Source organism: Condylura cristata, unplaced genomic scaffold (assembly GCF_000260355.1).
Source record: "Condylura cristata isolate star-nosed mole 26May11 unplaced genomic scaffold, ConCri1.0 scaffold00006, whole genome shotgun sequence".
Lineage (NCBI taxonomy): Eukaryota > Metazoa > Chordata > Mammalia > Eulipotyphla > Talpidae > Condylura > Condylura cristata.
In genome coordinates this window covers 34,057,155-34,080,378 of record NW_004567107.1, presented here as the reverse complement: position 1 = coordinate 34,080,378, position 23,224 = coordinate 34,057,155, and the positions used below count along the sequence as shown (strand labels likewise).

Genomic DNA, 23,224 nt, shown 5'->3' with positions numbered 1-23,224 from the left:
TTTAAGGAATCTCTATTATACACTAAGTGATGGAAATACAAAGACAAATAAGACACTGTGTTGTCCATCAGGATCTGAGGGATTGTGTGGCACATGCCAAAGCTACCCAGAAAGGAGGATGTAGTTGTGGTGGGTTAAATGGTGGCTTCAGAACCTGTAACTGTGGCCTTCTTTTGAAAAAGCATCTTCACAGATATAGTTAAGATGAGATCATCCTTCAAAAGAGATACATACTCAAAAAAAGAGATTGGCACGACAGAGAATGCCAGTGAAAATGCAGGCAAAAATAAGCATTTTATTGCCAGAAGTTTAGGAATGCATGTAAGTACCAGAAACTGGAATAACCAGGAAAGGACTCTCACCTAAAGCCATCATGGAGAGTACCTACTAGCACCTTAATTTCAGATGTCTCCAGAATTGTGAAAAAATATTTCTGTTGTTATAGGTCATCAGTTACTAGCAATATGTTACAGTAGCCTAGGAATCTAATACAAGGAGGAAGCTGTGAGAAGACAGGTGCAACTTAGGGTGGAGACAATACCTGTGAGAAGCCCTGGAGATGGAGTTTACTTTACATGTGAGGATAGGAGGAAGATAAAAAGGAAGTAGGAATGGAAGAGCTGAGTGATATTGAAACTACACCTGTCTCTAATTAGCTCATGGGTGAATTGATGTGGCTAAAGAGAAAAGGGTAATCCATGAGGACATGCTTCAAAAAAGCTTTTCTGTGACAACGAAGTTTGGGAAATGATGTATGTACTATTCAAATCTGAAGTTCATAAAAGTATATTGACAGCTCATGAAAATTTTGCAGTTTTTCTGAAGCTTTTATTTGTATTTGTATGAAATCTCTACAAACAGCTCAAAGAAAATAGCACTTCAAAACACATTTGGGAAACCCTGCAGAGATAATATTTGGAGGATGTTAGAAAAGGCCCTCTTAGCACTTACCAAAGTATCAGTGCTTTTTTTCCCTCTTTTCTTTTTTTGTAATTCTATAATTATTATTCTTGTAATTGTAAATAATTCTGTAATTTTTTTTCTGTATTAACTTTGTAATGACAAACATTTTTGTGGGATTTTTTTTTGTAATCATGTAACTACATGACTGAAGGAGTACCTAGGGACCCCAAAATGTTAAGGAGCTTGTTCTGAGAGAGTTTGGCCCAAAGACAAAAAAAAAAAGCATACTCTTAGTGTGAAAGACTTTTTAATTGGTGGTGGGGGGGGTGGGGGTGGGGGAGAGGGGTGGTGGAGAGGAAGAAGGGTTTCATATAACAGATTCCCAATAAAGCTCCCCAAATTACCCATCTCTCCATGAGTACCTGCCCCGCCAATCAGGCTCAGCCCAAAGTTGGGTAGCTGAGGCCCAAAAGCATGCCACAAGTCTCAGTCACCCTCTGGCTGGGAAACATAAGAAAGGGATGAGCAGATCGCTATCTGGGATGGAAGGAGAGACAAAATTCAAATGTACCATACACATCACTACAAAGTCAAGATAATGGCTGCCGAGGAACAGCCCATCTTCCCCTTCTCCTTTGGAACATCTTGATTTATATCTGCTTTGCTCTTTCATCCTTCCAATCTGCCCTCCCTCTCCCCTCATTCAGGAACTCTTGCTAATGGCCTGATGGCTTGCTGGGAGTTGTGAGCCAAGATGACTGAGTGTAAGTGGGGGCAGGGTGGTGAAATGGCATTCATTCATGGGATGTGATGCTCTTTCCCCCTTTGCATTCTGTACCAGTTGTTGAAAAACAAAAGACTTTTTTCTGGTTTACCCTCTATGCTGTGACCCATTACTGACACCCTGACACCATTGGTAAATGGACTAATGTGACTAGCGTGCAAGAACATATTTGTCCTGAGAAGAGTGAAAGGGTTAACCTCAGCCCGGCTATGTGGGCCTGGACAGTAGAGAAGACGTCGGGGAGAGTCTTAATCCATACTGGTGTCTCCAGAGCCTGACCTGGGCCCCCGGTTTCCATTGTTCACTCAGCCACTGGCTCACTTTTGACTAAGAACAGTTTGCCCTTGTTGCTGCTTCTCCTGTGCTCTTTCATTCTTCTGATCTACATTTTAGTCAAGCAGCCCTTCCCCCTTCCCTGCTATTGGGGAATCTGAGAGAATGAACTCCATGATTGAAATCCTGGGAGAAAGACATGTGCTGTGTCCTGGTCATCTGCCTTGGTTTTTCCTAGGATACTGCCTTTTTCCTTAGGGTCAGGCCAAGGAAGATAAAGGACTTTCAGAATGTGGCATGTACAAATAAGTCCTGTTTGACCAAAATCAACTGTAAATGTACAATGATTAAGCCAGAGATGATTGAAAATGTTATTTTATTTAAATAGCAAGCACCTCTCCCCTTCCCAACCAATTAGTTCCCAAAGGCTACATTTTATGGTGGTAACTGATAAGGCAAATAAATGATGCCTACCACCTTGGAGCCACTTAGGAGCGGCTCCCAGATCAGAACCTAATTTGCTTCACATTGAGGTTTTTTGAATCTTAACTCAAAACAATTTATGGAAGGAATGTTCTGTGATAAACATTCAAAGCTATTACAATTTGATCTCTTTTTCAGCTCAGTTTTTGTTTTGTGCTTGTTTGTTTTATAGATTAGGGATGATTTTAAGTATCTGTAAATCTTTCCCTAAATAAAGGAGGTCTTGCTGATCTGTATGCAAATGATATACTTGCCTGCCTTAAAAATTTAAGATTGACTTTGAATTGACCCCATGCTTTATCCCTCAGTGGAGAAAACTGAGAGGATATTTATAATACCTGTGGACATTGTGTACGATACCAGTGGGAGTTTTCTTCAACCATAGATGAATAGCAGAAACACGGGCAGACTAAAATATGGCAGATATATGTAAAAGGCAGATTGAAGCTGATTTACATAGCTGGGTATTACTATAGCTCTCCGTGGTTTCTCCCTCTCAAATACCTAAAATGCTATAATTTCCTATAAAAAGAAAGAATATGAAACTGAAAAAAAATGCACATATGCTAATATACAAGTTGAATCCCCAAAAGTTTACTGTATGAATTTCAATTTCTTCTTTCTAAACATATCATAACTTTGAGGACAACTTAAACAATTTTTACAATGACCTTTTTCCCACCTGGGGAAAAAAAACATGAATCTCATTCCTGTAGGAAGTTTCAAGTGCTTTCAAAATACATGCCCCACTGCACAGTAGTTTTCACTATTAGCAGAGACTTTCTTTGTTATTTTTTGAACCTCTTTGCACATTGTCTTGAAAATTAAAGTAGACAGAGCAGAACATTGATCTGGGATGAAATACGGATTTTTTAATGCTTTCCTCACACTCAAATTTTTTTAGGTTATTGAAAATAAGCATTTCACTTAAAAATACCAAAGAAACCCAAAGGATAAGATTGCATGAGATTAACATACCTGTTTCTATCCTATAACAAACATCTGATTCCAACCTCAGGGATTTGTTGGACCACACTGTTTTAGAGCTACATTTTTTAGTGTCTAGTTTTTTTTTTTTTTTTTCCCACAGTCACACATTGCTGTCCTGTTTCTCTCAGAGCAGAATGTTCTCCTGGCCACCATAGCAGTGGCTGGGCTTGGGTCTTTATATCCTAAGGATCATGACTAAATGCTTTTCCTGAAAGTATTTCCTTCATTGGCATACAGTGCATTGAGCAGCAGTTCCAGGACTGACTATTCTAGTTGTACTCTCCCATGATTGCAAAGGTCACGAAAGTTGATGCCTCCTTTCTACGCTCTTTGTCTCTCCTTGTGCGACTACTCTGTTCACCTAGCCTCTCACAAACAGGGCTTTCTTATGCTTTTCTATTCTCTTTATTAATTAAGGAACTGTCTGGTATCAGTATCTTCTCTCTCTTTTATAAAAATGACACATCCTTTTTATGGGTGAGTCATGAAGAGGTTCCAAATTAATTAAAAGCAAAAATTACAGGTTAAGATTTACCTATCAATACTAGAAGCATCAAAGGAAATGAAAATATGACTAGGTGCAAGGCAATATGAATCAGTGAACACAGGAATGACAGAGTTGGGGAGAACAGTGAGCTTGTACTAAAGTTATTAGGGGACAGGACTGGGGAACATTTTTTACTTAGACAAATACCAAGGTGAAGAAATACTGGGATATGATTTCTAAATCCCACTGTATGTGCTTAAGAATCATCCTTAAATCTTTGATGTTTTCTGTCATCCTTTCCTTCCTCAGCCTCTTTTCTGTCTTCTTTGATCAACTCTGTCTGTTCCCCTGTCTTCATTGTTATCATCATCCTGGTATGTCTCCCTCATCAAATGACATCCACAGTCCTCTCAGACTCCATCTTCACATTAGTCTCCTCTGTCTTCAGGGAGTTACTTCATTCTTCCCACTGTCTTCATCTCTGCTCCTCACTTGCTCTGTTCATTTTCAATTTTTCTCCAGAGAGAATCCATTTTTTATTTTATCTGAGTCTACTCTTTCAAAATAGTCTGATGGTCATTTCCTTCCAACATTCCAGACTTGGAAGAAGAGCCTTGCTTTCCACTTGTATAATTGAAGCCACTCTTGCCCCTTTGTGAGGTGCTTCCTGATGTACATTGGTGACTGGAGGGCACTCCAGCCTGAGCAATAGGTGGAGGAGGGGGGTTGGGGGGAACACAGGCTACGTAAGTGTACAACCTTTCAAGTGTTCCCATTCAAAGTCAAAACGAAGTTATAAGAGGAGGCACACCTCTCCCCTGCAAATAGTTTGACATCTGTTTTCCCTTGGTTCATTTTTGGCTCTGTAGCCAGATTAATACCCGCCACAGCAGTCCTGAGCATTTTTTTCATTAACATACTGAACAAAAGCAAAGCCCTTATGAACAGAACAGCTCACAATGATGCCATATGTTGAGAAAATTGCCCCCACATCAGACTTCTTGCCCACACGAGTAATGAGATTTCCAGTGAATACTTGAGAGTTCATGAAGCACAGACATGTCTTGTAGGTAACATTGCTGGCTTTTGTCCCTGATGATAAAATTCCTCACAAAACTAAAAAATGTGAGTGGAGATTAAAAAAAAAAAAAAACCCACAGAAGAGGGGAAGGAGAAGCAAGTCCATTCTGAATCTCCTGCTCACAGGTTCTACATGGAGACACCACTACTGCCCCAGGTCAGTGAAGAGGCTATGATGTGTTCAGTCTTTGTTTCTTCACACAATGGTCCAGTATCAGTCTCATTTACTAATAGCAGCTCTCAACTCATATTTGTTGCTGAATGAATAAATGGATGCATGAGGTTACATTCCAATTTCGGGGGATTAGTTAAATGGAAAGACTAAAATGCATACAGCATGAACAGAATTTTGTAACAATAAATAAAAGGAGCTCACACTTGGGTGTTTCAACCAGTCTTTTTTTAAAGGGCAAATGACAAGAAATATGGCTAGGGAATTGGTACTTATTTTAGAAAGTAAATGAGAGGTTACAGGACAGGGATAGAACCTTCTGGTAGAGTTCAAATTATCTTAATAACCTTCCCACATGTCATGGTCTGATGTCTTTGAAGGCACAGGACTTTTCAGAAGGGAAGTTACTATGGCATGGCAGAATAATTTGTAGCAGAAAAGAAGGAAACAATAGTATCTCTCAGAAATTAAAGAGATACATTTGTAGTATACATGGAATGATTATAAATGCCCTTAAACTTTGTTGGGGGGAACTTCCGGGCTTGGAAAGCTTGTTGGATTTTCTGCCAATTTAGAAGGTAATGAATCATTGGAGCTACATTTCCTTGAGGTGGGAGCTCAGTCTCTTGATTCCTGGATGAGGTAATCTAGACCCAGTATTGTCCTCTTAAATGTCTAGTGGTCCTCTCTGACTGGGTGGGAAAGAACCGGGGGACTCTCAAGGGAAGATAGTTCCTCCCCTGTGTGGGAGAGAACTTGGTATTCCTCCATGAATGTTGTGCTGATTTAAGGAATGAAATTCCTTTGTGCTCACTTTTGGATAATGATAAAAATACTGTTCTCAGGAGCATCCATTTCTTTAATGAGAGAGGTGAGAGTTAAATCATGTGCTGTCTTTCCTGAGGGAATTTGAATTTTATGTCATTTCTTTCATGAGGAAGTGAGAGGCTTTGATCCCCATGGGGATTGCTGGCATCGTTATTCAGGTGTAGAAAACTTAAAAGATTTTACTAAAACCTCCTTACTCCTTTCCAAACATAAGCAGGAGGGCAACTTCCTACTCTGCCTATGCATAGGCTGCTGGGGACAGAAAGTCAAGTTTAATTCAAAAGGTATTGAAAAACCCTTTCACGGTAGTTCTACATCTCTTACTTGTCAAAAAAGAGTAAAACAGTATTTCCCAATAACCAGGAACTGATGCTCACAGCCTGGCCTCTGTTGTTACAAGTTGGTCTGGTGCTCATAGCTAAACTGTGTTGCTTCCCTATTGCACATAAACAGTCTCATAGAACACCAACACCAGGCAAGTCTACTCTTACCCTGTGCTAAAATGAGAAACTCAAGACTACTTCATAATTTTGCTGAGGACAGAGAAAAATAATACCATTGTGTAACCCAGAAAAATACTAGATACTCTCCCTCTCAGCAAATATAAGTGACTGCTGTTCTGTACCGACCAGTTACAGCTTTCTCCTCCCCAAAGATTAGATTTATTAAGATAGCCAATTGTAGAGTTGCTGTTTTCAGACAGCCTCCAGTCCAGTGAGAGCTCCTTCTTCTTTAGCCCATCTCTCAGTTGCCACAAGACCATTCTAATACTCTGTGAGAAATCCACAGTTCCTCGTGGTGTGTGGTCTTCTTTCTACTAAATCCCCCAACTTATTTAACCATAGGCATGTCCCCAGCCTCCTTTGGCTAGAGTAAATTCACACCAGACTACAGGGAAGTGTGATACCTTCAGGACATTGGGCAATGCTTTTCACAAAGTTGGTTCTCAGAAAAACCACAAGACTGACAAAGGAGCTCTGTCTTCATATCTTATCTGTCTACCTAAATAATTAGTTAAGAATCTGATTTACAAATGAAAGAAAACCCAATCCAAAGCTCATTAAGAAAAAAGTAAGCAGCATCATTTCATCTAGCAAAAAAAAAAGCCAGGATACATCTGGTTTCAAGAAAGTCCATACGAAAGCTGGGCGTCTTACCATTTGTGACTTGATAGACCTTGAAGACTTGATGATAAGTGAGGTAGGTCAGACCAAAAAAAGTACTCTGTGATATCACTTATATATGAAATGTAAAAAGCCAAACTTGTAAAAACAGAGGGTAAAACTGTGCATATGAGGGGGTGCATAGCAGCCATAGAACAGATGTCCTTTTCAGGTACAGACTTGCAACAACTAGTGAATAATTCCTGCGATCTAATGCACAGTACTATGAATAAAGACAGTAATAATGTACTTTAATAATCAAACTTGCTAAAAGTTTAGATCTTAGTCTCTTATTCCAACTACTAAAAGGAAATGATAATATGGAACATTAAAGGTGCTAATTATCACTACTATGGCAATCATATTGCATGATAGAGTGGTACTGAATCAATGCATTGTACACCTTACATTTCACAATGTTATAGGTCAAATACATTTCAATTAAAAATATTTATTGGAAATTGAAACCACATAATAAAAAATAATTTCTCTCCACCTCACTTTTCTTTTTCCTATATTGGAATAGTTCCTGTTTTTGTGGGGTCTCATAGAAATATATTATAATGGCTCTTGGGTCATTGTTTAAATGGCAAGAGTGGGCATCTTTGTCTTTCTGATTTTAGATGGATTTTAGCTGTGCACTTGTCATATATGTCCTTAATTATACTTAGGTATATAGCCTTTATATGCATTTTGTTGAAAATTTTTACCACCTTGGAGATTGTTTTGTCAAATGCACCTACTGAGTGGTTTGATTTTTTTTTAAACCCTTCATTTTTAATTTGGCCTCTCACATTGGTTAATTTGCAGATGTTTTAACATTCTTGTATCCCTGGAATAAATTCCATTTGATTGTGGCATATGATCCTTTTAATATATAGTTGAATTTGGTTTGTTAGTATCTCACTGGGGATTTTTGCATATATGTTCATCAGGAATATTGACTTGAAATTGTGTTTTCTTGTAGTAATCTTGTCTAGTTTTAGCATCAGGTTAATATTGGTCTTGTAAAATGAGTTTGGGAGTCTTCCCTACTCTTCTATTTTTTGGAAGGATTTGAGAAGGGTTGGTATGATTTAATCTTTGAATGCTTGGTAGAAATCAGCAGTAGTGCTATCTGGACCTATACATCTATTTGCTCAGAAGTTTTAGACGCAGTTTCCTTTGTAGTATTCAGTAATTATTTTGTGTTTTATATTTCTTCATGATTCAGCTTGAAGAGGTTTTATGCTTCTAGGAATATATGTTTCTTCTCATTGTCAAATATGCTGGTGTGTAATAATTCATAATGGTCTGTTGAGTTCTCTAATATTTCTGTGGTATCAGTTGTAATAACTCCTTTTCTACTTGTGATTTTATTTATTCAAATCCTCTGTTGGCAATTTTTTCCTTGCTATTTTTTTTATCTTTACAAAGATCTTTTAGTTTCGTTAATATTTTCTACCACCTACTCCTGTAACTTTGAGAATTGATACCAAATAATTGTTTGGAATTCCTGTTGTTGACAATGTTGTGATATTTCAAGAGATTTTAATCTAATTGTTTCTCGTTTCATTTTAGGCCAGTGCCAAGAGCCAAGTAGATATTTTTGTCCCAACATCATACAGCTCCTGCTTCTTACATGCACTACAGGCTTTGTGGGCCTGTTTGTAATGTCTGTTCCTCACTAGATTTCCTTTAACATGGCAAAGGAAATTCACATCTGACATCCTTTGTCATGTCCTTTCCATACATTTTCCATGCTATCTTACTATTTCTTACAAGAGAGAAGTCTCAAGACATCAGTTCAATTTAGACAGCTATGTGTGAAACTCCCAGAAAATTGCCATCTCTTCTCACTGATGAATCTGGGAAAGGAAGTTAATTATCAGTAGATAAGTTTTCTGTTCATACTGTGAAATTTGAAGTGATAAAGTTATTACAATTCCATGTTGTACATGACTGTTTATGTTTAAATTCTATCAAGTATTTAAAATATTCAATAATTCAGTGGAAAACACACATAACTTGCCATGTTAAAAGAAATCTAGTGAGGAACAGATATTACGAACAAGTCCACAAAGCCTGTAGTATATGTAAGAAGCATGACAAAATATGTTGTTGGGACAAAAATATGAGTATTTCATCCATATTCTTAGGATTATATTACATCAGTATTTCAAAATCCATGTCCCCTTTAAAAATAAAACATATTTTTTCAAATCTCAACTTTCATTTCTGTTTCCCTAGATTTATTAAAAAGAATCCATTTGGTGGCCCTCCATGGTGGTGCAGGAGGTTAAAGCGCAGCACTGCAAGCGAGCGGCAGCCACTTCAGTGCTAGTTTGATCCTCCCACCCCACAAGTGACCCATATGGTGCGGCAGACCCCTCCTGGCCTGCCCGCTGTTTCCCTCAGCAGTGTATTTCACCAGTCTGCGTGTTCTGCTCCCCACTCTGTCTCTAGCAAATCCTCCCACCACCCCTATGCCTCTGGTCTGTACCTCAGTTCTGTATGAATAAATCAATAAATCTTTAAAAAAAATTAAAGGATAAATATTTAAATAAAAAAATCAATTTGGCTAATATAGTGCCCTCTTAGAACAAATATCAGATGATAGGATGGTAGATGTGATGGTATTAAAATTTTGTTAACTTGTGACCAATATGACAAGATGCTTTATTTCATATGCTTTGGTTTTATGGAAAAATATATCAATAGGATGAAATCAGATTTTTTTGACAATCTGTAAGAGGAGGATGGAACTGTGGGAACACTACATTATAATAATCATGAGATAAACACACACATGTGCTTATGCACACACATACTCACATACACAAACATTATCCAAGTTATTCAGCACTCAGAGTATAAAACTTGATTATTGCAAAGGTGGAGAGGCATATTAATTAAAAATAAGACTGACATTTGAAGTATATTTCAGATTTCATGGCAAATTTCATCATTCTAAATATAGTTTCAGATAATTATCACACATTTGGTTCAAAGCTATTTTCGAATTCAAAACATTTCCATCTTGGAGTGGTTGCTGCAAATCAGGGTGTTTGATAAAAGGCTGCATAGAAAATAGAGCGATTTTATTATTGCAGGTCTCCTCATATTCTGCATTTGGCTTTTATTTTCTGTGCAAGCTAAGTTGGTAGAGTTATTCAAGGTGATGGCATTTTGAGTGCAAATGGGATTTGACATTTTGAGTGTAAATAAGAATGGGTTGTCTTCTTGTAATAGAAGTCACTTTCACCAGCAGTTTATATAAAGTTGAACGCCACAGAAATGTGGGGTTATTAATTTACTTGAATATATACCAAGGAATTATATGTTCAGTTATTTCTACGAATGTGACTTTACCCTATTCTCTTCCAATTTATTGCTTCATTACAGAGATCGATAATGATATTCTGAATGACAATTATATAGTTTCTTCAACAGCTTGAAGATGGAGATAAAACTTTTACATTTCCTTTAGGGGGCTTCTGTGGTAGCACTCTTTACTTACAAAGGTACATAAAATTTGATAAACCATTTTTTCTTCTCCTGTTTCTTCTAATGCTTATTGGATTACAGAAGAAAGTATGTAGTGCAACTAATTTTTTTTCCTAATCTTAAAATTAGAGAGAAATGAGGGAAGAGGCAGGAACAATCTGATAAAGGAAGCTTCAGATGTTGTCAGCTGGATGGAATGCTTAAATACACAATGCTTCAGTAATATTACTGAGCCCTCCTGACTCATTTTACAGACAAGGGACATGAAGTGCAAAGAAGGTAATTTAATGATGTTTACCAAGCTAGCTCCTCAGAGAACTGGCCTTGAAATATAGATCAAGATAGATGAGTTGAATATATCACTTCAATATTATGAGCTTTATTTTCTTCATTAGTAAAAATCAGTCCATTAGATAATTTCCAAAGTGACATCTAGCTCTAATATTTCAAGAAATGAGTCGTCAAACATGTTAGTTTAGGTCCCGACTCTGCCTCTTCATGGCCTTTGTGATCAGGTGGAGGTTGCCTAACTTTTTAAACTTAACTTCTGTGGCTGTAAGAAAAGAATTAAATCATTAATTCAGTACATAATTACTGAATATGTCTTGCACCAGTCAGTGAGAATATTGGAATAGATAAAATAAGTATGGCCCCTGCTCTTACAGAGCTTATATTACCCCTATGAATATACTGTGATTGAAAACTCTTATTGTGTGCCTGTCATTTCTCAGGCAGTGTAGTAGGTGCTGCAGTACTTCAGAAAATATTCCTAGAGTAGAGCAGATAGCCAAATGCCCTAGCAATAAATACATAAATGAAATAAATACGAACATGTTAGAATATATACATTTGCTTAACTCTGTATATCGTTGCTTGTTATACAAGTATATATTTATTTCCATGTATAATCTTACCTCTTTTTGTAATAAGTTGCACAGGAAATATAAACCGGAAACAAATGAAGGAGATGGGTGGGTATGGAAATATGGAATTGAGATAAAAGAAATCTCTTTGAGAATAACTATTTTTGACTGTTTATTTATGTGTATGTATTAAATGCTCTAAGTGAATGAATAGGAGTTTAAAAAGAACAAAGCCTGGAACCGAAAACAGAGGGAGAAAAGTAGCTATGTGTCAAGTTGGTAGCATGTCTACAATGAGAATATGAGAAGTGATTCTTAAAATTTTCTGTTTTTATTGAGAATGTTGGCTTGCATTATTGTTTACATTTTAGAAGTATAGGATCCCCATTCAGCTGTTGCTGTCATTTCACACCTACTACCAAAACTCTCCTCGTCCACTATCATAGTCCATTGTCCTCCCTCCCTACTTTGTGCTTGCTCCTACCACTTCCTTCTGATTGCTTTAGTACTAAGATTAGTTTTTAAATTTTTTGTCTGTTTTTTCTGTGTTCCACATATAAGTGACACTGTCAGGTACTTGTCTTTTTCCTTCTGTAAGTCAAAAGCTTAATGTTAGACTCTGGCCATGTTTTCTTAGGAAGATGTATACACAATGACAAGAAGTTTAAAGAAATCTTGGACTTCCCTTGATGACTTTTGTTGTTGGTAGTGGTACTGATGCTATAAATAAGTAATCATTTTTTTTATATTTTAGAAGAAAGCAAATGAATCTACACACTTATATAGATATACAGGTATTACTGGAAGCCAGAATTGTGATAATAGAATAAGGTTGATACAGCTATAGAATGAGGAGAAATGAGGAAGAACCTTGGTATTAGATTGAGATTAATAGTTTCAATATAAACTTAAGATGTTAAAGATATATATACATTTTTGGCTGTTCAGTGAAAGGTTCTTGAAGCACAGAATGTGAAGTAGAAATAGCCACCTCCATGTCAGTTTGTTAGCTAAAAAGAATTGGAGATTCTTAAAAATGAGATTTAAAAAAGAGAAGGTTCTTCACTACAGAGAGATATCAACTATTATATGTAGAGTGTTCAAACTGAAAACAGTCCTTTTGCAGCTTCTAATGGCAAAACACTATTTGAATCAGGCAGAGATCCTCAGTGGGTTATAAAACTAGTGAGGAAAAGTCATGGAGAATGGGTAGTCCCCTATCTCAAAGTGTTACATAATCATTACTGTTTGCAAAGAGGCAAATTTATGATTTAAAGAGAGATTTGGAGGTCACTACCTCAACAAAGTTATCAAACTTGCCAACACCAAGAAGCACAATGACATTCTATGCCTCCCAGTAAGATGGGAGTATGTAGTATTTAGGCCAAAAAGGTTTATCTGAGTCTAATCAAGAAGAAGCAATCACACATCTTGGTATTTATTTTCAATTTTTCCTCCAAAATGTTAACTTTATTAATCTCCCCAAGTTTTGCTTATTCATCTACTTATCTTTTGCCTTTTCATTTGAATATTCAGGAGTTCTATGTATTTTAGATCTATCCAAACGTGTACATCAATCATGAGTTTAGTTTTTAAATTGGTCTTGACTTTGTCTATGGTATATTTTTAAGACTTCAAATGTATTTAGTAAATATTATATTACTTCTCCATATCTCAGAAAAATTCATATGTACTAGGGATAAATCACACAGTACACCAATAAAATATGCACAGCATATCTACCTATGACAGGCAAGGCTAAGAGTGACTGTGCACCCTTCAGCAGATATTAACCCTAACCCAAAGGTTGTATTAGACTTTATCATGAAAATCTGTGAGCAAGCAGCACCATGGACACAAAAGGGCCATAGCTAGCTTGACCTTATTCAAGGAAAAGATGGAGAACAAATGAACACTTTATATTTAAGATATACCAAAATGAATTATTTATTTAAATTTTACTTCCCATTTATTCATTTTAAGCTGCTTTTTGAGGTAGTGTTGACATGCAAAAAACTGTACTTATACTTAATATATACAATTTGATAATTTTGGAGATAAGAACACAAAATATGGTGCACTTCCTGAGTTTGCATGTCATCCTTGTCCAGGAGCCAAGCTCATCTCTGTGCACGTGTGCAGCCAAAGTGTGCATGCCATGTTCTCCACTAATCTGAGTGCAGTGTGGAGGTGGGAGCAATTTTTTTTTTCCATGGCCTGGTTTTGATCCCGGGCCAGGGAGCTGACCCACATGGTGCTGCAGACCACTCCTGTGACACCCGCTGCTCCCCCCAGCAGTGGACCCCAGTCAGTCTGCCTTTTCTGCTCCCCACTCTGTCCCCGTTGAACCCGGGAGCAATTTTTATAGAGGCCTGTGGTATGTAGTTTGGCATATAGTTGTGAAAAGCCAACATTCAGTTGGATCCCATCAGTTTATACTGCTTGTATGAGAATTGCCAATATTTCATTCTTTCATTTAAACCATGCCTATTTATTTAGTATGTTTCCCCAGATCTAGAATGCTTTTTCATACTTACATTCAGATGCTAAGAAAAACACAAATATGAAATAGATCCAGTTTCTACTCTCACTTTACAGAGCAGAAGGGGGAATGAAATATACATATAAGCATGGCCCCAGAAAAGCAAGGAAAAAATGTCAGTAGAATCCAGAGAAGAGATTTCTGCCAACTGAGAAGATCAGGAAATTCCTTGGAAAGGGAGACACTTAAGTTAGATCTCTAATTCTAAATATGCTGTAACTATGTTACTCTGAAATGTACAGGCTGTAAACACAAATGCAGAATTTTGGGAACCTCATCATCATTCATTCTTTGAAACTTTCTGAAAAGTGTATAGACAAAACAAGAAAGTTAGCATTTTGTTTAGGTAGGTATAAAGTTTTTTAGGGTGTGATACAATTCCAATTTTTGTCAGTTCTGATGATAAATTCATTTTCTTTCAAATCCTTTCTGTTCCATACATCCAGTGTCCCAGTTCTATCCCTAGTTTTCTCAGTTTAAAAATACCAAGACAGTATTTGTGTTGTCTTGACCCAGTGTGCCTTTTAGTCATGTCCAAATTGCAGGCTGCCATTTATTATCATATTTTACTATAAATTCACATCTCTGTCTTAAAACACTGTTAAGAAGCTCTCAACACTCTTAAGTGGTACTTGGCCTACTGGGCTCACCGCTATGCAATGACATGGTCCTTCTGCCCCTGGTTTTTGGAGCAGCCTGTGAGAGTGATCCTGGGCAAGGTTTCCAGATATTAGAGGGACCTGTAATTCTCTTAGTCTGGATGACCAGATTGCCTCCTTTCCTGAACACTGGAAATTGTTGGTTAATATGACAGTCCTCCTTGCTCATCCCAGAAGTAATTGAATCAACTTGACATTGTGCCCTGGGGGTTGGGGGTTGTGAGAGACTAGTAGGATTTAAACTCCAATCCTTTTCAGCTGCTAGCTAGGATTAGCGAATGGAGATAAATAGTACCCCTTTACTATTTTTATAAATCACAACTTTGATATAAGTTTAGATTTGAAACATCTGAAATTTCTCCAGTGATGACATATAAAAACTACTAGTGGAAAAATACAGAAAAGCTACCTTAGGTTTAGGAATTTGACTCAGGTTTTCATCTAGACAACATTGGGGAAATGATCTCCATAAGGTTTTTTTTTTTTTATTATTACTGATCACTCTATACTCCTTCTTGGGCATTTGTCAACAAATTGCTTCAATAAAAGTACCTGTAACAAATCCCATGTGTCCTGTGGATTTATCACCTTGTAGGTACGATCCTTCTTAGAGATATTGCAGTTTGGTGGTTCAATGAGTTTGTAATTTAAATTGTATCTGCTAGAAGGAATAAAGCAGCCTCACCTTGAAGTAATGACTTCAAGTGACTTCTTGGAAGAAATGAGAGCTTCATGAATGTTGTTTCTATCTTGTTTCTGTGTTGATTAGAGTGTGCTCAAATCGGGGAGGGAATAATTAAGTCTGAGAACTGCCTCAAATCAAGAACTATTGAAGTGCATTTGTTTATACATGTAAAAGTACTTAAAAATTGGAAGGGAATATCACTAGGAGGAGACATATTCTCAACAAGGGTGAACTGAAAGCATTGGTGAAAGTTATTAAGGGACAGGTTTGAGTTTAAAAGAAAAATGAATTTTTATTCCAATAATGGAACAGACTGTCCAACATTAAATGTGTCGGAGTGATAGCTGAATAAATCTGCCAAGGCTCTAATTTTTTAATCGCCAACTGCTGTCATTTTAAAGAAATAATTCATTTAGCATTATAAAGCTTTTATTATTGTTGAGAACTTATGTGCCAGGTGAAGCGAGGTATTGTACATACAAGATGCAATACAACAGATGTGGCAACTCACATTGCAATCTGGTGGGAGAGATAGTGACCAAATACTTGCACAGTGAGTATGAGATATTTACTGGGATGAGTGTTATGAACAGGAAGAGTGGAATCCTATGAGAACAAATGATAAATTTCCTAAACATCATGGTGGGGTAGGCGTTGTGCAGGAAGGCTTTCCTATGTAAAAATGTGGGAGATGAGTAAAATCTTGTGTGCTTGGAAGTGGGGGAAGAGAAAGGGAGGAGAGACTTCTAAGCAGAATGAAGAGCATTTGAATAGCATACTTTCCATGGAAGAAAGATCATGGTGTGTTTTTCCCAATGTTTCCTAAGTCTTTTGTTAAGTACACCACTTTTTAGGCCTGTCCCCTCAAAATATTGTCTGTTGGACTTGGACATTTTAATTTATCAAAAAGTTTGAATGATTGTCATCATGGAACCTTCACATATGACCTTAAAAGAACTGAAGAAGGCTAGCATGACTGAAACATAAGTGTCATGGGGCTGTGGGGCCAGTGATATGAAGTATATTTGGTGATTATCCTGAGAACAAGACATAGGCTTGTAAAATTGGTAACTAAAAATTGAGGTAATTTTTTCCTATAATCTCAATTTTCTCTGATTAAGGGAAGAAAAATATCTGGCCAAACATAGTGGAGTTAAACTGAACAGGCATTATAACAGTTTTGAGGAATATGTAGGAAGGAGTAAAGGGCCGGTTGGCTAGGAAAGACTAGTAGTATTGATGGTTAGTACAGATGCCCACTTGAATTTACTGATTATGAATTTATAGATAACAATTTGCTCTGCTGTGTCTTTTTCCAGATGCTTCAGTGTCCTCAGAGACACTCCCCAATAGTAGGTTTAAATCCAGGTTGACTGTGACAAAATACAGAATGAGGGAATTTGTGGGGTCAACAGAAATGGTTGTGAAAACGAAGGAGAGTGCATATACGCTGGGTTAGGTGGAACATGAAGAAGCTGACAAGCTGAAGAATTGCCTAACAGAGAGGAATCGAACAGACCAGAAATTCTGATGAGTCCCAAAGTGGGGATAGTTGGAACCCTAATGTATAAGTACTGGTTTAAGACCTGAGAATTCTAAATTTAGAACTGGCCTTGCAGGTCTTATGAAATCCTGTTTGTAACAGTGCAAGGGTAGGATATATTTTATTTAGTAGTCTGTTAGCTTAATTTACATCTTTTAAATATTCAGGTGCATGATAAGTGGGCCTCCATTTAAATTTTTCCTAAGTCCCAATATTTGTGTTAGATTTGGGCTTATGTGTACAAATTACTCAAGTTTGTATAGTCCTCCATTGTAGCATGGTTTTCTGCCTGTTTAAGTGTCAGCCTCTACCTGTATATTTTGTTCCTTGAATCATCTTCTATTTATTTGTTAAAATCTCAAGCATATAGTTGCTGCCTCCTGGTACATAGTAAGCACTGGATAAACATTTGTTGAATCAATTAATAACATGGATTGTGAAGTCATGAAAGTTCTGTGTCTCAGGCAATTTTGGAATCTTTTCTCTGTACCTAAAAATCTCAGAGTCTCTTTTCTCTTATTTAGTCTCTATGGGCATCCTATATATTCCCTCTGAAAATCTCAAGTTCCTTGTTTGTGGATATGGGAGGAAGAGAAAAATGTATTCCTTGCAGGTGGCTCCAGAACACTTGTTAGACAGAACTGTTTTTCTTTGAGGAAATTACCATGAGAGTCTCGAGAAAGTGTGCTGGACCATTGTTGGCTAGAGCCAAAAAGTCATAGAAAATAGACACTGTTTTGCATGTTTTGCACAAGGTAAACTATTTGGAATTCTGAAGGGCTGTCTGGCAAAGACAAGGGAAGAGAAAGAAGGAGCCAGCAAATGAGGCCCAATTGATATGACCTGTTTTGCAACCAACTTCACTCATTTAAGTAAAGATTGCTAAACTTGTTTAGCATTATTTGCCCACACCACCAAAAAAAAGGGTGGTGGGGGGGAGAATTACATATATACATACACTACATAGAAGCAAACAGAAATTCAGGATTCTAGAGATCATGATTACACCAAGAATGAAATGTTGGTTTTTTTTCACAATTTGCTAAACCTCAAGGGACTGTTTTATGCTTCCATAGATTGTGGCAGTGGCAAGAGTCTTGTAGGTTCCAGGTAAGTTCAAGTCCTATCTGGATTGAAGGATGCATTTAGCATGTCTTTCATTTTCTGAATTCTGAAAATGACCTATGGGGCTTTGGAAACCCTGGAATTGCTGCCCTTCCCAGCTAGCCAATTCTAGAGGCAATAAACAATATGCCTCTGAGCATGCTTTTCAAAATGCAAACCACAGTAACAATTCTTGGTAGTTTTCCTTTACTCTCTCTGTCTCTAGGCCACCCCAGTTTTTCCCCATATGGCTCCCCATAGGGTGATGTCCTCTTCTTTTGGTATCTGTGAGTAGAATAAGCTGTCTTTTCAATGACAGTTGTCACCAGATCTATTGGTGTTACCAACTTAGAAAACAGTAGGGTATAGAGTATACTGGAACCTCTCCAATCCAGTCCTTTTCTTCCCTCTCAGTAGTGTTTGTCACTCCCCACACTGTCTGTGACAGTTTACTATAAATGCTGTCCCTCCTGCCCATTCCCAAGGAAAACTACTGCCAACTTGGAAAGAGCATTTAGTGATTTTATTTCTATCTCTGAACATCCTCCTGGGTTCCTACATTTCTTTTAATTTATTAGTGTGTTTTACTTAGAAAAATGATATAAGAAAACTGAGCACCAAATTGTGTAAATTCATTAAATATATCTCTCTAAAGAAAAAACAATGCTTATTGTATTTTGTTAGTATTTCTCTGAGAGAATGGAATCTGGCTAAATTCAATGGAAAATAATTTGCTGGAAAAAAACTAACTGAAAGCTGAAGGGATGGGTTTGTAAAACAAAAACTTTGGGATATTCATCAGTATATCATGGACATTCATTTATGACCACATAGACAGATCTATATACCTTAAATAAGGTGCAGTGTTTTCTGTTTATGGCTGAAATATCTAGATGTCAGAGTTTTTCTCAATGAGGAATTTTATCTTGGAGCTTCCTCTCATGTGATTAGACTACCTGATTTTTTAACTAATGGAACCTTTGTTTTTCACATTCTTTATGGACCTCAAAATCTCTTAACATGGTCCTCACTGCTTAAACAGCATGAAAAACTGACCCCCTGGTATAAAAACCACATTTTTATTTGAAGGCAGACTCTTGGAAATAAAAATAGGTTTGCATCTGGATGCAGGGACCATTGATTTCTCTTCCAGGTACCTTGGCATAGAGAACTCAATTTGCAAACTTGCAGCTGCTGGCGATTTCCATAATAGTAACTCATTTTTATGAAGCTCCTACCACGTGTTAGGCCTTTTACCTACTTTATCTGTACTCCTAAATGCCAACCTATGAGCTTGGTGCTGTTCTTTTTGAGAGCTATAGAAACTGAGACTCAGCAAATGTTAACTACATCCCCAAGGTCACAGGCTGAGCTGAAATTTGAAATCAAGTCTCTGCCCCTAAAAACCCTTCCTCTCTTCCCATGTGATTCAGCTACAGCTGCTCTTTACTTACACTCAGCTGCTCCACTGAAGCCTATTTCTCCACCTTCCTCTTAGTGTTTGTGGACAAAGCTGCCTAAAACATTAATTCAGAAATAGTTTACTTTAAAATGATCATTGTCTATCCCATGGCATTCATCATGGTGCTTTATATGGAATATTCTTTCTCTCTTCTCATTTGAGAAATATGTGTATACGTGCATATACACTACAGATTGTTGGGGGGGGCGGGGAGAGGGCGAGTAGTGAGGGTTTTTATTGTAGGTGATATAGTTATTGAGTCATTCCATTTTTTGATGAGCCAATTTTTTTTTAAGTATTTATTTATACAGAACCGGGAACAGGCCAGAGATGCGGAGGGTGAGAGGATTCACTAGAGTGAATCCAGAGTGGGGAGCAGAACAGGCAGATCGACGAAGTACACTGCTGAGGGGAGCAGCAGGGGGGCGGCCAGGAGAGGTCTGCCAAGCCAAGTGGATCTCCTCCGGGGCAGGCGGGAATTAAACTTATGCGGAAGTGGCTTATATTTCTAGTGCAGTGCTTTAACCCGCTGCGCCACCAGGGAGGGTCCTGATGAGCCAATTTATAAACTTAATAACAAACGTTTCGTCCTGTAGCAAATGTCTCATAAAGATTGAAAACCTGAATAAGCTACTCTCTAAAAAGCATGGGGAATCTAAAGTGAAAATTTTCTGAAATGACTGTAAATGCTCCCTCAATAGTTGATCATTAATACTTCACTCAGAATCAGGGAGAGAACAAATGGAAACTGAAAGTCTTGAAAGACAAACATTTATGAGTATAGAAAGCAGATTTCAAGGATCTAGCAAAATTCTAATCTATGCAAGTAAAATAGGTTTGTGCAGATTAAAAATGAGATGAGTGGCCCTGGGCAGGTAGTAAGGGCTAGTAAAGCCAATCTAAAGAAGAAGTTGTGACTTCCCTTTGTCAGATGCAAGGCTGGGAAGGGGAAAAGAAGACACTACAATGGAGAAATTGAGGTGACAGGAGAAAAAGAGGGAGTTGAGAGGACATTTCCAGGGAGAAAAACACCCATAAATGTACTTGAATTCTAACTCACAGTACAACCTTTCCCCTTTCCTTGAATAGGAATTTCTGAAATAATTTTTTTAAATCCAAATTTTAATAGAGAAATAGAAAATCAAAATTGATAGAAATGTTGGATGATTTAGAATCTGATTTTCTAACAGTAAGAATAATGGAGGAAAGTCTGGGAGGAACATAGTAAACATCCCATGCTTGCTTCCTCCACATAAGCACAAAAATTAACAACCCTATTAAATAAATGGATGATTAGCATATACTTCAGGAGCAATGACACAACAGAAAGTGAGTGGAAGGCTATAATTAAACTGCATTTAGAGTAACACTGGTGTGGTAAACACTGATGTGGATCCCCTCTACTGCAGTAAACTTAATGACACAGACCTACGTCAGAGACATCAAAAATGAACACTATATTGGACAAGGGTGTGCTCAGAGTTGGCCTAGGACAGGTTGTGTCAGTGGAGAACTCCAGAAGTAAGGGTACAGTGTGGTTATTACTGGCTTGAGCCTGAGGATCCCAAACCAGAACAGTTGGAACCCAAACAGCAAGGAGAGTCAGCTGCATCACTTGTATGTTCTCACAGAAGAGGCTGTTATTTATAGACTGAGATTGTTATATACAACATGTCCACTTATCCCAGCCATAGCCCAAAACAATACCTGAATGCTCTCACTAACCTGAGTTGAAGTACCTTTATCTTAAAAACAGGCAAAAGTGCTACAGGCTAAGGCTCCATACTCAAAAAGCAAGAAGTACCATTTCTGGCATGTGACCTTACCTCAACTGTAGTCCTGTGTACATCCAGATCTATATCTGTTGCTCTGGCACAGCTTAGAATTTGAGATTGGTGTGAGTTACATGAGACTATTTTGCTGACCTGTTTTCCTTGGGGATGATATTATTGCGGATTTCCACCATACAGCTCAGGCACCTGTAGCAGTGTAGGATGCTTAAATACTTGAAGCTCACTGAAAGCTACATTTTAATGCTCTGCTTCCCCAATTCCTTCCTACCTATTGTCCTTTACCATAGCCATCTGAATGGGTACAAAGACACTGGTCTGTGAAATAATAAAGATTATTTACCATAAAGATTACTTACCATAAAGATCCTGGGTAAAAAGTAAAAGTATAAGATTATATATACAACTTGTAGGCAGGGTATAAAACCAGATGAGAAAAGGAGACTCCTGATTATAACCCATAAAAACTAAACTTGAAGAGAACATGTCACAAATGCTGATACAAACAACCTGAGAGAAGTCCCAATCTGGCGGATCTACTGAATGTGCCTGATAAGGAGGTTAAGGTAATAATTATGACCATGTTTGCTGGGTTCAGAAAAACAATGGATCATCAAAAGAGGAGCACAAATAAAATAAAATAAACTGTTGCAATGGAACTAATTAATAAAAAATAACAAGCTAAATTTAAAATGCAGTCAAGTGCCTCAACAGTATATGTGTAAGTAACAGAGTGAATTAGTGAGCTTGAAAGCACAGAGGTTATGAACACACAAATAGAAAACAAAGACAGTTACAGAATTTAAAAAATGAAAATAACTACGAAAGCTTCTTTTGGATTACATAAAGAGGAAAAAAGAGAAGACCTCAGATAGCAAAAGCAATCCTGAAAGAAAAGGAGAGAAATGGAGGCATCGCATGGATCAGTGGAATAGAATAAAATTCCCAGAAATAAAACCATGCAGATAGCAACACATAAGGTGTGAAAAAGGATCAATGGCTATACCATGTGGAAATGAGAAACTCTTGAACAAATGATGCTGGGAAACTGATGACCACCTGTAAGAGAATGAATTCCATGTACAAAAACAAATTCAAAATGGATCACATAATAATACCTGCAACAATAAAATACATAGTAGGAAGCATTGGCACTACATTTTATTAAATCATTGATAAAGGTGTTTTTGGAGACTTAATCTCCTTAGAGCACTGAAAATAAAAACAAATACAAACAATTGGGATAATCTCATATTAATAAGGTTTTATATAACTGATAAAAATATAAGTAGATTAAAAGGATGACCTATATATGGGAGAAGATATTCACATATCACACAATATTATTAATATTACAGTAATATTAATAATATTCAAGGTAAACAATATTCAAGGTAGAGAAAAAAGATATTCAGTTTAATAATAAAAAAATTAATAAATGGGCAACAGATATAGACATTTCACCAAAGAGATGTTCAGAAGGCTAACAGATAGAATTGAAATGGTTCAAAATTGCTTTTAGTATGGGAGATGGAAGTCAAAACTGCAGTAAGCTGTCATCTCATGACTATGAGCATGGTACTTATTAAACAGACCCTAAGCAACAATGGCTGGAGAAGATGAGGAAAAAAGAAGAATCCACTATTGGTGGGAATCTAGACTGGTACAGCCATTTTGGAAAATAATCTAAATTTATTTTAAAAATCTAATAGTAGAAATATTGTACAACCCTGTATTCACCTTGTCAGACATATGTTCAAGAATAGATGATCACGTTCAAAAAAAAAAAAAGTATCTACAGTGTTGACTGAAGCATCATTTATAGTAATTAGGATGTGATTGATAGAAGATTGGATAAAAAAGATATGGTATATCCACACAATTAGATAATATTCAGCCTTAGGAAAGATGAAATGCTGTCTTTTCC

At 37.2% G+C, this 23,224-nt stretch overlaps 1 pseudogene; it reads right to left on the bottom strand.

Annotated features, from left to right (window-relative positions):
* Positions 1-4,176: 4,176 nt before the first annotated feature.
* Positions 4,177-4,696, bottom strand: LOC105853283 (annotated as a pseudogene).
* Positions 4,697-23,224: the final 18,528 nt, after the last annotated feature.